Source organism: Rattus norvegicus, chromosome 4, assembly GCF_021556685.1.
Source record: "Rattus norvegicus strain SHRSP/BbbUtx chromosome 4, alternate assembly SHRSP_T2T, whole genome shotgun sequence".
NCBI classification, from domain to species: Eukaryota; Metazoa; Chordata; class Mammalia; order Rodentia; family Muridae; genus Rattus; species Rattus norvegicus.
The window spans coordinates 81627484-81641659 of record NC_141537.1 but is presented as its reverse complement, the minus strand read 5'-3'; the positions used below and the strand labels follow the sequence as shown (position 1 = coordinate 81641659).

The following is a 14176-nucleotide window of genomic DNA, read 5'->3' as shown; positions in this document are numbered from 1 at the left end:
TGCTTGGAACTGGGTGCAGATCTGCATGCTGAGTGCGTGGGGACCAGCGCCCTTTCCTCCACACGCTAGAAAAGACGCCATTGCAGTTCTGAACAGACCGTGAGGGGGAAAGGTGAAAGTCGGTACAAGGAACAGTAGAGGAAGGCCAGGGTGGTCACCCAGGGCGGTTACCAGAGTGGTGTGTGGTAATGAGGATGTCCTTATGGGTTAGTGATATCCTCATGCAGAAACAGCCCTCGCCTCCTAGAAAGTACCCCCCCCCACCTTCTCATTGAGCTTCAGCTAACATGGCTTCCTCACTCATGATCTATTTGAGGCCCTCTTGTTTATTTCTGTTTCAGAACAGCTGGTAAACGAGGTGTGGTAGTGCGTGCCTGTGATCCTGCTCTTCTTCAGGAGGCTGAGGCAGAAGGATGCCACCCGGTCCAAGCTGACCTGGGCTGCCAAGTATGACCGTGTCTCAGAAATCAGCAAGTAAATAAAGAGGGGAAACTGACTGACAGCCGGGTATTAGGAGTTCTCTAGGGCCCTCCTAGTCCTGGCCAAAGGATCTTTTTATTTTTTTAAAGATAGGGTCTCACCTGGTGTGGAGTGGAGGCACAGACTTATACAAGCTTAGTACTTTTGGGAGGTAGAAAAAGGTGGTGGAGTCAGGAAGATCAGGAACGTAACAGCAAGTCCCAGGCAAGCATGAATTGTATGAGACTAAATAAAATAAAATAAAGCAAAACTTCCAAAAATACTAACAGACAAAACACTGTTAAAATTTAAAGAAATCTCAGCACTTGGAACATGGAGGATCAGGAGTTCAAAGTCAGCCTTGGCTACACATGACACAGTCACAGCAGCCCTTCCTTGCCCTCACGAGAGGAAAACTAAAGGAAACCTAACTATGGAGAAAGCATCCTATGTTCGTGGCTCAGAAAACATCAGGATGAAAGGCTGCCCACTGCAGATGGGCATTCGCTAACCCAGCGACGTCTTCCTGCATGACTTTCTGAACCGAGTGTAGAAGCTCACATCTATAACCCTAGCGTTTAAGTGTCTGAGGCTGGGGGACTGCCGTAAGTCTGAGGCCAGTCTCAGCTATATAATGGGTTGCAGGCCAGCCTAGGTTACCCCACAGTTTATACTCAGATAGAGACTCTTCACTTGCTGACAAGAGACCTAGAATAGTCGAAACATTCCAGAAAAGGAAGCAGGAAGGGCTTCCACTTCCTGATGCTCAAACCAACTCCAAGTGGCTGCACTGAGGCAATGCTACAGGCCATGGGCAAAGGAAGCGGGTAAACCGTCCCAAAGTAAACCAGACTTCTGCAGTCAGATGCTCTTTGACCGTATACTGGTTAGCTTTTTCAACCTGACACGAGCCAGAGTCATCTGAGAAGAAGGAATTTCAAGTGAGAAAATGCTTTTATCAGAGTGGCCTGCAGGCCAGGCTGTGGCACACTTTCTTGATTGACGTGGAAGGGCCCACCCCACTGCGGATGGTCCTCTCTCTGGGAGAGGTTTCTGAGTTCTCTAAGAAGGCAGGCTGAGTAAGCCATGGGAGCAAGCCAGCGAGCAGCACTCCTCCCTGACCTCTGCTTTAGTTCCTGACTCCAGGTTCCTGACCTGATGTCGTCCCTTCATGACGGTGTTTTATCACAGCAGTAAGAAACAAGAGGGTTTCAAAAACACTCGATGCAGAAAGAATATTTTCAACATATAGTGCAAGATCGATGCAAGAGAATGCCCCCTTCCGTCGTGTGTTAAAGTCAACTCCAAGTCTAGGGAAGTTGCTCAGTGGTAGAGTGTGTGCCCAGAAGCCTCAGACCTGGCTTTAATCCCCAGGGTGCTAAAACGGAAACCCCTCCTATTTAAAAGAATAAGAAAAGTAAAAGGAGTAAACTCCCATGCCCTTAGATTTAGCAAATGATTTTCAGATAAGGTAGCAGCAACATAAACTACAAAAAATAATTAAGCCTAACCTCACAAAGAGTGTTTTTAGTACAAACTTGGCAAGGTAGCACAAAGGTCTGTGATCCCAGCTACTGAGGAGGGGAGACAGGAGGAGGCCAAGTTCAAAGCCAATCTAGGGCACCTATCAAGGAGATCCTATCTCCAAACCCAAACAGAAAGGTCGGAAGCTGTCAAACTATCACAGCCACCACACGACCGACCGCAGAGCTTGTCATCTACCAAGAGCAAAGAAAAGGCTCCTAAAACCAAAACAGAGCCTATAATGGTCACCCAGCACAAGGCCTTGGGTACACGTTTAATAAGACTTACTTACATTTTCTATACGGAACTATTTTTTTAAAAGATTTATTTATTATATGTAAGAACACTGTCGCTGTCTTCAGACACACACCAAAAGGGGACATCGGATCCCATTACAGATGTTGTGAGCCACCATGTGGTTGCTGGGAATTGAACTCAGGACCTCTAGAAGAGCAGCCAGTGCTCTTAACTGCTGAGCCGTCTCTCCAGCCCATATATAAGGAACTCTTACAACCCAATTCAAAGAGGCAAAGGACTCCCAATAGACATTTCTGCAAGGAAGCTACGTGGACAGTCAGTAAGCACAGGAATGGCAGCTTGACAACACCATAATCAGGGAAATGAAAAGACCAGAACAGAACTACATTTCCCATGAGGCTGGAAGTGAGAAGCAAAAGGCTGGATAACAAATGTTGACAAAACACAGAGTCATCGGGACCCTTGGTGCACATGAGAACTGGTACAGCAACTCTGGCTGTTTTTAAGCAACCACAGAGTTACCCACTGGCTCAGATTCAGCGCCTAGGTACATATCCAAGAGTAAGGAAAACACCATCACAAAAGCCTATGTGTGAGCATTCATAGCCACATAACTCATAAAAGGAAGCCAGTCCCAAATTCCACCAATAGATAAACAGATAAACAAACCCTGGTATGTCCACACAAGGGAACATTAAAAGAATGGTGTGCGGTTCTGACACACTGTATACGTTAGATAGTTCTTAACAGCACCACACTGACTGAAGGAAGCTGGTTCCAGAAGTCCACATATGAATGACTCCTGGAAGTCCAGAACGGAGGTATCTACAGAGACAGAGACAGGATGTACTGTACATCAGGAGCTTAGGGCTGGCAGAGAAATCAAGGAACCCCATGGGACCTAGGAAGTGATAACTGACAGGTACAGAGGTGGATTTTTTTTTAAGTTAATGAAACTATTCTAAAATTGACTATATCAACAGCCATCCACGACTGTGAGTATACTAAAGACCATTGAATTGTATAGTTTGAATGGATAAACTTTATGAAACCTATCTCAATAAATGCCTTCTGAAAACCACGAGCCTGACCCCTTGCTTGGTCTATTATCCACAACACCCTCCCCACTTCTCCAGGCACACAGGTCTGTCCTTACTGAAGCTCTTCGGAAACCATCCATCCCCTGGGGTCCTCTCCTCCCTGGTCAGACCCCTCCTTTCCCCTTCACCTCTTTTCCTAACCTGTCCCCTGTCTCCAGAACTCTTACTGCAGCCAACATCCCCACCCCATGAGCTCTGTCTCCTCCAGGCTCTGATTTCCCCCTCCCTCCTCAACAATGCCCTGCCTCAGTTTTGTCCTGCCAAACCCACGGCTGTAGCTGTCCTAATAGTGGCTACACAGTAATTCCCTCAAGGGGCAGACCAAGGCTTGCCCAGGTGAGGCCTGTTGTTGGGGTTCAGAGCAGGTATTCTAGACTCAGACCAGTGCAAAACATTCCCAGGAAAACTTGTTCACAGTGGATGCAGTACCACTGAGCGGCACCCACAGGCATCCATGCTTGTAACTGACAAAGCTGAGAGAACCGAAATGCCCAGTGGCAAGCAAATGCCTGTTAAATGCAACACGCTTGTGGTAAACCCTTTAGTTTGAAAGAAAGAGGCAACTGTGTAAATGCTGAGCCAGGGGGACATCCATGACCCAGAAATGGAAAGAGCAGCCACACCCACACCTCTGAAGTGTAATTCTCCGTCTGACGTAAGGACACTTAGGTCTTCATTCTGGATACTGCCTAGCTGCAGCCCACTGAGCACTGCAGTGTCAGCTGAATCTCTACCTGCTTTGGTCTTATTTATCTTTGACGACAGATTCCCTGGGTAGCAGAAGTCCTCTTCAGATAGGCTGACTAATATTTCTGTCAGATCTAAGATGGCTGTCAGAGTGACCACTAGACAACCTCTCGTTTGTTTGTTTGTTTCTCCGTGCAGCGCCCTGGCTGTCCTGGAACTAACACTCCCTCTGTGTGTCTCTGTGTGTCTCTCTGTCTCTGTCTCTCTCTGTCTCTCTCTGTCTCTCTCTGTCTCTCTCTCTCTCTCTCTCTCTCTCTCTCTCTCTCTCTCTCTCTCTTTCTCTTTCTCTCTCTCTCCACCAAACTGGCTTGGAACTCACATCTGACTGCCACTGCCTTCCAAGTGCTGGGATTAAAGGCACATACCACCACAGCCCAGCTCTTTCATTTCTTTATGACCCTGTGCATGCTAAATGACACACTCATAGGGCTACAATAGTTAACAACTGCAAAACAAACAACAAACATGAAAGACAAAAGGATGAGACTCCTACAGTTGCAGAAACTCTCCACCCACCCCCAGAAGCGACATCGCTGCCCTCATCACCCACCCACCCAAGGTGGAGAGACTGACATGAGTTTTCAGCCCTCTTCCGCTATTCTTAACCAAGAATAAATGTCTCCTTCACTGCTCAGTTGCTGTCACAGGTTACATGATTCAGAGAGGGAAAGGGAAAAGGACTCAGTTGTGGGAGGAGACTCATAGCACGCTACATACTTAGATCTTTATATACGCAAAGATGAAAATGTATACACACAGAAGGATGTACGCCAATGTAAACAGAACCAGGGAATTATACCCTCTAGATTATCAAAACCTTAAAAGCCAACATTACTTTTGTAAGTTAAAAATGTAATCGCATATTGGCTGAGAGATGGCTCAGTTGTTAAGAACACTTGATGTTCCAGAAGACCCGCGTGTGATCCCAGCACTCACTCGGTAGCTCACAGCTATCTGGAACTCCAGTTAGAAGGGATCCAATGCTCTCTTCTGGAACCCGTGGGCACTGCATGTACACAGTGCACAGACATAAACATAGGCAAAACACTCATACACATAAAATTTAAAATCTAAAAAAAAAAAAAAGGTTCTCGCAAAACCAACATAAAATACCCATGAGAAAAAATACAGCTGCCAATCATAACTCCTGCTCAGCACTGCACTGAGTATTCCTGTGTGTGCCACCTTTCACTTCTCACAGCCGCCTGTTGTGATGGAGGCTGGAGCCCAGAGTGACTTGTTCAAGGTCACTAGTTCATCAGTCAAACTGCTGGTCGCAGATTGTCACTATGGATTCTTAGGGTGCTGGCTCTGCTCACTGTCACAGATTGTCACTATGGATTCTTAGGGTGCTGGCTCTGCTCAGGGACCCAGCAGGGCTCAAAGTCCAAACCCTCACAGCAGGGGCAGGCCCACAGCACCTCTGACTATGGCAAGAAGTCTGAAGGTCTGCTCAAGCACTGTCTGGTCAGCCGGCCTAGACCACTGCTGAGTAACCTTTGGCCACCGGCTTCACCTCTGCTGGCCTAGTAGCCTTATATATAAAATTAGAGCCATAGCAGGATCTGCTTCTGTTGTTCTTGAGCAGTAAACAAACCAAGGCAAGAACACCTCAGAACAAAGCCTCGCTATTCAGAAGCATGTGCAATTACTGCTAATGCCTCTTAGTAGGTTTTACACAAACACGGAGCCACAGGCTGTAAGGCCTAAGGGCTGGGCTTGCTTCTCCTCTGACCACTTGGTCCACAACTGCTGTCTGAAAGATGATGTAATTGCACCAATGCTGTGTCATGCTTCCCAGGAATCACACTGGGATTCTGGACAATCTGTGCTCCTTTGGGTTCTGAAGACATGTGACTTCAGGTCAGTTCACTTAGGTGAGTCCCCAGGTATTACCTGCTCAAGTAAACAGGGTTCCAACTGATTACCAAGGTACAATGCCAAACATATCACTTTGATATAAATATCAAAATGTCAGATTTGACAGCTTTGGAATGCAAGAATTATAGTTTTACATATAGCTTATAGTTGATTTCTTAACAGAAAAACACTCGTCTGATTTGTTATGCCTACTAGCTATCAACTATTTTGTGCTTTTTAAAACGTATACAAAGGGGCTGGAGAGACCGCTCGGTGGTTAAGAGCGCCTACTGCATCTACTGTTTCCATAGAGGCCCATTTACTCACAGCACCCACACGGGCCGACTCACAACAACCACCTGGAACTCAGCTCCTACAGCCTGGCCTCTGGCCTCCTCAGGAACTCACACATGCAGACCTACTCAGCTACTCCATGTAGCTCTAGCTGTCCTGGAATTTGATATGTAGCATAGGCTGGCCTCAAACATGCTACGCTCCTCCTAGCATTGGCTCCCTGGTCTCCCTGGTACTGGGGTTACACTTGTGAACCAGCGTGCCTGGCTAGAGGTTAGACTCCTGAACATTTACATGCCGGTGAGCACACACCATAGTTCATTCTGCACTTACACACGGATAAATCACTCCTCAGGAACCCAGTTAATGCTTCTGTATGAAGTGCTCTTCGAGCTCATGGCTTCTGAAGATCTGGCTGTTCTGCCTGCTGTTTTAATCTGATATTCCCTTCCCCCTAGGATCTTTCTTCTTAAAATGGTTAGGCAGAGGCAAAGGCAGTCCATGTGCCTCTGACACTAGGCAGTGAAAGTGAAAGCAGTTACAATTAGAGGAAACTCCGGAACAAAAGGATCTGAATCCGGTTCCCAGCACACATGCCAGTGGCTTACACCCATCTAGAACTGCAGCTTCAGGGGAGGAGAGCTGTCATCAGGCCAGCGCAGACTCTGCCACACATAGGGATTCTCTCTGTGTCTGTCTGTCTGTCTGCCTCTCTCTCTCTCTCTCTCTCTCTCTCTCTCTCTCCCTCTCTCTCTCGTCTCACACACACACGCACAATGAAAACATCATTTTTAAAAAAGGAGGGAGGGAGGGTGGGTGACAGGAAGGGATGGCTGGCTCAGTGGTTAGGGACATCTGATGCTCTTCCAGAAGACCTGAGATTGGTTGCCAGTGACCACACCAGTAGCTCACAACTACCAGTAACTCTAGTTCCAAAGTTCCTCCAAGGACACCTTTACTCATTCACACACACACACACACACACACACACACACACACACACACACAAATAATTAAGACCAAATAAATCTTTTTTTAAATCATTATTAAATCTCAGCACTCCCTCACAACTGGTCGATATGACCAGGAAGCTGCCCAAGGGTTTCGGACCAATATATTTCAAACAATGCTCACAGATTCACCACATAACACAAACACAAAATAAAAACACTCAGCGAGCCAAGGCACCAACCTGTTCACAGGATAAACTTTGAAAACACAGCCTAAGGAAACAAGCCGTCCAATAAAGCAAAAAGGAATAGCGTTTGAAAAGCAAAATTGTAGGTCTACCTCTCAGGAGTTCTTAGGGGCCGTGGCTTTGTTTGCTCATCAGTCTGATGACAGACTGGACATCCCAGGGTATTTTGTTCTTAAACAGCTAACCGGCCTGACCCTGGAGAAGAGGAAGAAGGCGGAGACAAGCAGGGGGTGTGGCTTGTTACAGAATGATTAGGCAGAAAACACCTAAAGGCACATGGGTTTCTTTTGTCTGATACCTAATAGTTTAACTCTTGACTGGCTCACCTGGCTGTTCTTTTCACACCCCTGCAGATCCTCAGAGGCCTTTCTCTACCCACTAAACAGCTGTACAGAGTGAGAACCAAGTTCCTGACACAGAAAGTGCTTCAGGCAAAGGTGAGCAACCGTGGGAGAAAGACACTGGGTCAAAGGTTCTGATGACGTCAAGTACACTCCTTTACAGTGCACAATAGTACACAGGCGTACATGCAAGCAAACAAACAAAAATGATACATCTTTAAAAGGGAAAAAGAAACAATTGGGTACCACATGCTGAGCAGTGCTCTAATTAGTGTTCGAGGGGAGACTAAGAATGAGAAACGTGTATCCCCACAATGCTGCAGACCAATGTCACCCAATCAAGTGACTTTCCCCAGCAGAGATTCCTTACCACACTTTTGTAAGTCACAGTTGGGCTCCAAGCTAAACATCAAAGTGTCCACAGGGCGCCACCAGGCCTGAGGTCACTTCTGTCTCTGTCCACAGTCAGCTGGTCGGCCTTCAAGCACTCATCTGGATAACCCAGAACAGGACCAGCAAGACGGCTCAGCAGACACAAGCACTTACTGCAAAAGCCTGCCAACCTGAGTTCAATACCCGGGGCCAGCCATAGGAGAAAAACTACTTTGGGAAGTTATCCTCAGACCCCTGCACACTCGGCCTGGGACTTGCTCCTGCTCCTGTGACCTGGAACTGGTACTGATCAGGAGAGGACTGACTGAAGAATCGGCTGCCGCTAACAAGAGCTCTGGCTTCCCTGGAACAGGAAAGAAGTATTCCCCAAGGCCAACACACCAAAGCTGTCACAATGGGGTCAGACTACACCTTGAACTAAACTTGTCAATGTTAGCGTACTCTGAGTGCATTACTCTACTGACTCTGAAGGGAGGGAGGGTTCAAAGAGAACAGCTGAGATTTGGCATCTCGTGGCAAGTAAGGGTCTGAGGGGCTACTGATGGTCAGTCTCTAGTTGCTATGGAGATGCCAGGACCATAAAACATCCGCCTAGGAGAGCTGCAGATGGAGGTGCCTAAGAGTCAGGCTCTGGGTGCTGTGCATGCAGAGCTGAAGAGGCAGGGCTGCCCAAGGCCCTCGGAGACCAAAGGATTACAAGCCTCAAAGATGCTGGCACCGAGTGGCGAGTGGCGAGTGGCGAGTGGCATGGCGGCAGGATTTGGATTTACACTGCTGGGTTGGGGATTTAGCTCAGTAGAGCGCTTGCCTAGTAAGCGCAAGTCCCTGAGTTCGGTCCCCAGCTCCGGGGGGGTGGGGGGGGGGTGGGTGGATTTACACTGCTGGATTCCGGTTTGCTTTGCTGTGACTGTTTTCATGTCCTGGGTTTTCCCCATCGTGACCCGTGCACACACTCACACGATAATAATTTGTACGTTTTTTTAAAATCTCAGGCATGATGGTATACCCTTTTAAATCTCAGCACTTGGAAAGCAGAGGCGAATGGATCTCTATGAGTTCTAGGCCAGCTTGGGTCTAACATAGCAAGCTCCAAGCCAGCCAGAACTATACAGTGAGACCCTGTCTCAAAAAAAGGAAAAAAGGAAAAAGGAAGAAGGAATTAAGTTCCTTAACATAGGCACATCCTGTATGGATGTAAGTAACTGATTCATACGTTTCAGGAATGAAAATCTGTGATTTTTTTTTCCTAACCCAGAGTTACCCTACAGGAGCATAAATGATAGGTTATCTACTGGAGCACAGACAACTTACAAGTAACCACAACACTGAAAACATGTCCCTCTCACCCCCCAGAGGCCAGAGAGGCGCTGTGTGAAGACAGACCTAGACATGGTGGCCCAGCCGTCACTGCAGCACTTAGAAGAGGCAGGAGGATCAGAGACTCATTATTGTCCTTATCAAACAGTAGGCTCCTGACCAGGCTGCTTTAGCAAAGGAAAGTAAAAGCCAAATTTGAATAAAGTGGTCCACTGACAGGTATGGAACTGACACCCTCAGCTGTGATCCTATGACCTGATAGCACCTACATAGGTGATCCTATGACCTGCCCACGGCCCCCGGATGGGTGATCACATGACCCGCCTATAGCCTCTGATTGTGTCCTGTGTCCCCACACTAGCCAAGAGTTCTCTGAAGTTTGAGCCTTGGTCCCCCTCTGCACTGAAAGCTAAATCACAGGAGACATGCTGGACCCTGGAGACAATCCAACAGCGGTTCCCACGTTCCATCTCCGCAAAACACTCTGTGCTTCATTTTTCACTGCTTCCTGATTTAACACATTGAGGGGCTGGAGAGATGGCTCAGCAGTTAGAAGCACACACTGCTCTAGCTGAGGAGCCCAGTTCAGTTCCCAGGGCCCATGTAGAGCAACTCATGACTGCCTTTAACTCCAGACTCAAGGGGTCTGATACCTCTCTCCTCTACAGTACTCACACATACATCATATGTGGGCTTGTTCGTACATACACACACACACACACACACACACACACACACACTTTTAAAGGCAGATTCTACAAAGATTTATTTATTTAACGTACAAGTAAGTGTTTTGCCTGCATGGACGTCTGCACACCAGGCGCATGTCTAATATCTGCGGAGGTCAGAGGGCATCAGATCCCCTAGAACTGGCCTTAGGACAGCTGTAAGCCACCATGTGAGTGTCCTCTGCAAGCACAGCAAGTGCTCTTAATCACTGAGCCATCTCTCTAGTTCACACAGATGTATCTTTTTTTTTAATAATAAAAATATTTTTAATATAACACATTTGGAAATGTGAAGACTGCAAGGAAAAAGTGAAAACTCCCCCTCCCCCAGCCTCCAGTCCTTATAGGCACTCTTCATATGCAAGTATATATATATATACATATATATATGTATATATATATATATATATATTTAATGCACCTCCTTCCCTACAAATGGTACCAACTCACTCACATCTTCATTCTTTTTTTTTTTTTTTTTGGAGCTGAGGACCGAACCCAAGGCCTTGCGCTTCCTAGGCAAGCGCTCTACCACTGAGCTAAATCCCCAGCCCCCTCATTCTTTTTTTTTTAAAGATTTATTTACTTATTATATGTAAGTACACTGTAGCTGTCTTCAGACACACCAAAAAAGGGCATCAGATCTCATTACAGATGGTTTCGAGCCACCATGTGGTTGCTGGGATTTGAACTCAGGACTTCTGGAAGAACAGTCTATACTCTTAACCACTGAGGCCTCTCCATCCCTTATATGCCGCATTCTTAACTCTTAACAATGTCGCCTGCACCCCGATACCCAGAAGAAAACAAAGCTGCCTTTCTTTGCACCTGCATACTACTCCACCCTGAAGCTGTACGGTTACTCATTTCACCGGCCACACACTGGTGCTGTTACCTACCGTGCTGAGTGAATACCTTCCTGAGTACATCTGAGAAACGACTGTCTACACGTGGAGTTCCTGGGTTCACAGGGTCAGGTGAACTATTAACTCCGACAGGTATGTACGCTCTGCAGAGTTCTCAATTGAATGAGCTGTTTCCCCGGTCTTTCCTAATGCGATCAGTTCCCACATTTTTTTCCAGGGAAGTAAAATGAGTCGGCATAGGTGACCTGCTTGAATTACATTTATTTATGGCTTTCGTGTAGAGGTCAGAAGACAACTTATGGGAGTCGGTTCTCTCCTTTCGTCACGTGGAAGACTGTGCCAAGCCGTCAGGCCTGGTAGCCAGCACCTTTACCTGCTGAGCCTGCCTGCCACCAGCTCTATTCAAGTGGGATTTAACTGGGCTGTTTTATTTTATTTTATTTTTTTTTTTTTGGTTCTTTTTTTCGGAGCTGGGGACTGAACCCAGGGCCTTGCGCTTCCTAGGTAAGCGCTCTACCACTGAGCTAAATCCCCAGCCCCGGCTGTTTTATTTTTTGAGGAGGAATTTTTTTTTTTAAGCATGTGTAAGGCTAAGTCCCTTCCATGCACTTAGGATCCCCTAATACCTTTTGATGAATTGTTCAGATCCTTTAACCATTTTCATTTGGGGTACTCAGGATGGCTTTGAACTCTTGACCTCCAGTCTCAACCTCTCCAGTGTCAGCATGGCAGGCCAGCACCACAGGTGTGGTTCTCAACTCTCTTCTTCAGTGTTTGCTCTTGTCTTAGGTGATTTGTAGGGCTTTTTCTATTAACTGATCCTTAATCAAACATGAATTACAAATGCAGTTTCCTGGTTTGTCCACTCTGGGGTTTGCTATGCTGTTTGTTTTTAAGTAATGAGTTTTATTTATCATTCTGTTCCTCATGGTTACCACCACACACAGAAAGTCCGTTTCTGCCCTAAATTTACAAGAACGTTTCCCGGTGAGTTTCTTAGAGACCGGCCATGAACAATGGCATTCCGCCCTGCTCATAAACTGTAGCCTCACCCTAGTGTGCTTCCAGACATAACATATGGAGACAAATCACTCCTGTTCACACAGCACTTAGATGGCTATTCAGGTAGGCTGCACTAGGCTTATCTGTCCTATTGTAAAAGATCTACACTGCCTCTCTTACCACACACACAACAAGCACTGGACTCTGGGGCGGGCTCTAAGGTAGGAGGCATCCAAATCATAAATGCCCAATGTTCCACCCACACACCCACGCCTCTCTAGTGTACCTATGACAGGAAATGTGTGAACACCCCATTCCAAAGTAGATCCCATCTGTGTGAGCCCTGAAAGCCACACCCCTTGGAGGTCCCCAACTATGCCTACCTCTTAACCTTCTGCACACACCCCACCTTATACCATCCATCTTTGTCCTCAACCTTCCTATCAAAACCCTTCCCTTGACATTCCTCCATCTCGCCCCCTACCCCATTCACCTCAATGGTTCCCTCCCATCTGTGAGGAGGTCTCTGCACCTCCTCAGAGAGGCAGTGCCCCATTTTGTTAAACCTTATCTTTATTGTAGCTGGCATTGTTTTAATCATTCATTTATTTCTGTGTTTATTATCTATCATCTCAAAAGTCCCCAGAGGGCAGGGGCCTTGTCCAAATCATTTATGCTTTAAAACCTAGCATTCACTTAGCACAGAGTCTGGCAGAGAGTCAGTACTCAATAAATACTGGGTACATTAAACCTGACTGAATGAGTTCCAGAAAATTCCATTTCTGCATCATCAAGTTCTGAAGAGCCCAACCACATGGGAGGGAAAGGTGGACGTAAGAACAGTAGCCTCCCATGCCAGCCCACCTCCCTCCATCATGGTTAACCCTCTGTGGTACTTTGAATATGCCTGGCCCAGGGAGGGGCACTATTACGGGGTTAGCCATAGTAAAGAAAGTGTGTCACTGTGGGCGTGGGCTTTGAGACCCTCCTCCCAGTGTCCTGAAAGACAAGGCTGCTCTGGGACTTCCTTTGGATGGAGGTGTGGAACTCTCAGCTTCTCTTGTGCCATGTCTTCCTGGATGCTGCCATGCTCCCACCATGGTGATACTGGACTGAACCTCTGAACCTGTAAGCCAGCCCCAATTAAAGGGTGTCTTTCATAAGACTTGCATTGGTCATGGTGTCTGTTCGCAGCAGTAAAACCCTAACTAAGACACCCTTCATCCTGTAAAGAAAAAGAAAAAGCATTTCCCCAGCACCATCTACAGCTGATGTCTGAAAGAACACACTGCTTCCGCTGTCTCCTCGCTCTTGACTCCACTGCACTGTGGAGAATGAACTGAGGCATAAGAACAATGTTAACATTTTGCCACTGATGAAACGGAAGGGCTCCTGAGTCCCTATCTTTCCCTGAGACTTTGGATACAATCAATGATTGATAGGTGTGGTGGTTCAGGTGAGAACAGCCCTTATAGGCTCAGATGTGTGCATGCTTTGTCTCTAGTCAAAGAACTGTTTGGAAAGATCATCAGGTGTGTCCTTGAAGGAGAAGTGGCCTTGGAGGGGGTGTGGCCTTGGAGGGGTGTGGTCTTGGAGGGGGTGTGGTTTGGAGGGTGTGGCCTTGTTAAAGGAAATGTATCACTGGGTGTGGGCTTTGAGGTTTCAAAAGCCCAAGCCAAGCCCAGTGTCTCTTGTTTCTCTGTGTCTATGTCTGTATCTGTATCTGTGACTATGTCTGTCTGTCTCTCCCTCTCTCTTTCTCTCTCCCTCTCTTTCTCTCTCTCTCTACCCCTTCCCCTCTCCCTCCTCCTTCCCCCTCCCTCTCTCTTTCTCTCTTTCTCTCTGAAACTGTAAACAAGCCCCAATTAAATGTTTTCTTCTGTAAGAGTTCCTGTGGTCATGGTGTCTCTTCACAGCAATCAAATACCTGTTAAGACAATGGAGGAAGGAGAGACATGTTTCTCAATGCTCTAAGCCAGTGGTAAGGTGCTCACAGTCCTGTAAATAACCCTCACTCACGCTGCTGTCCGTAACCCATCAAAGCAGAAGAGGGAATAGTTTGGAAAGAGAAAGGAGATCGGCAGGAGGA

The 14176-nt window shown here is 47.0% G+C and overlaps 1 protein-coding gene across 5 annotated transcripts in view; it reads right to left on the bottom strand.

Annotated features, from left to right (window-relative positions):
* Positions 1-14176, bottom strand: part of Snx10 (sorting nexin 10) — a 66975-nt gene that overhangs the window by 40229 nt on the left and 12570 nt on the right. Inside the window, exon 1 of one of the 5 annotated variants that reach the window (XM_087656589.1) lies at positions 7435-7631. The gene's annotated coding sequence lies outside the window, so the exon portion shown is untranslated. 5 annotated transcript variants of the gene reach the window in all.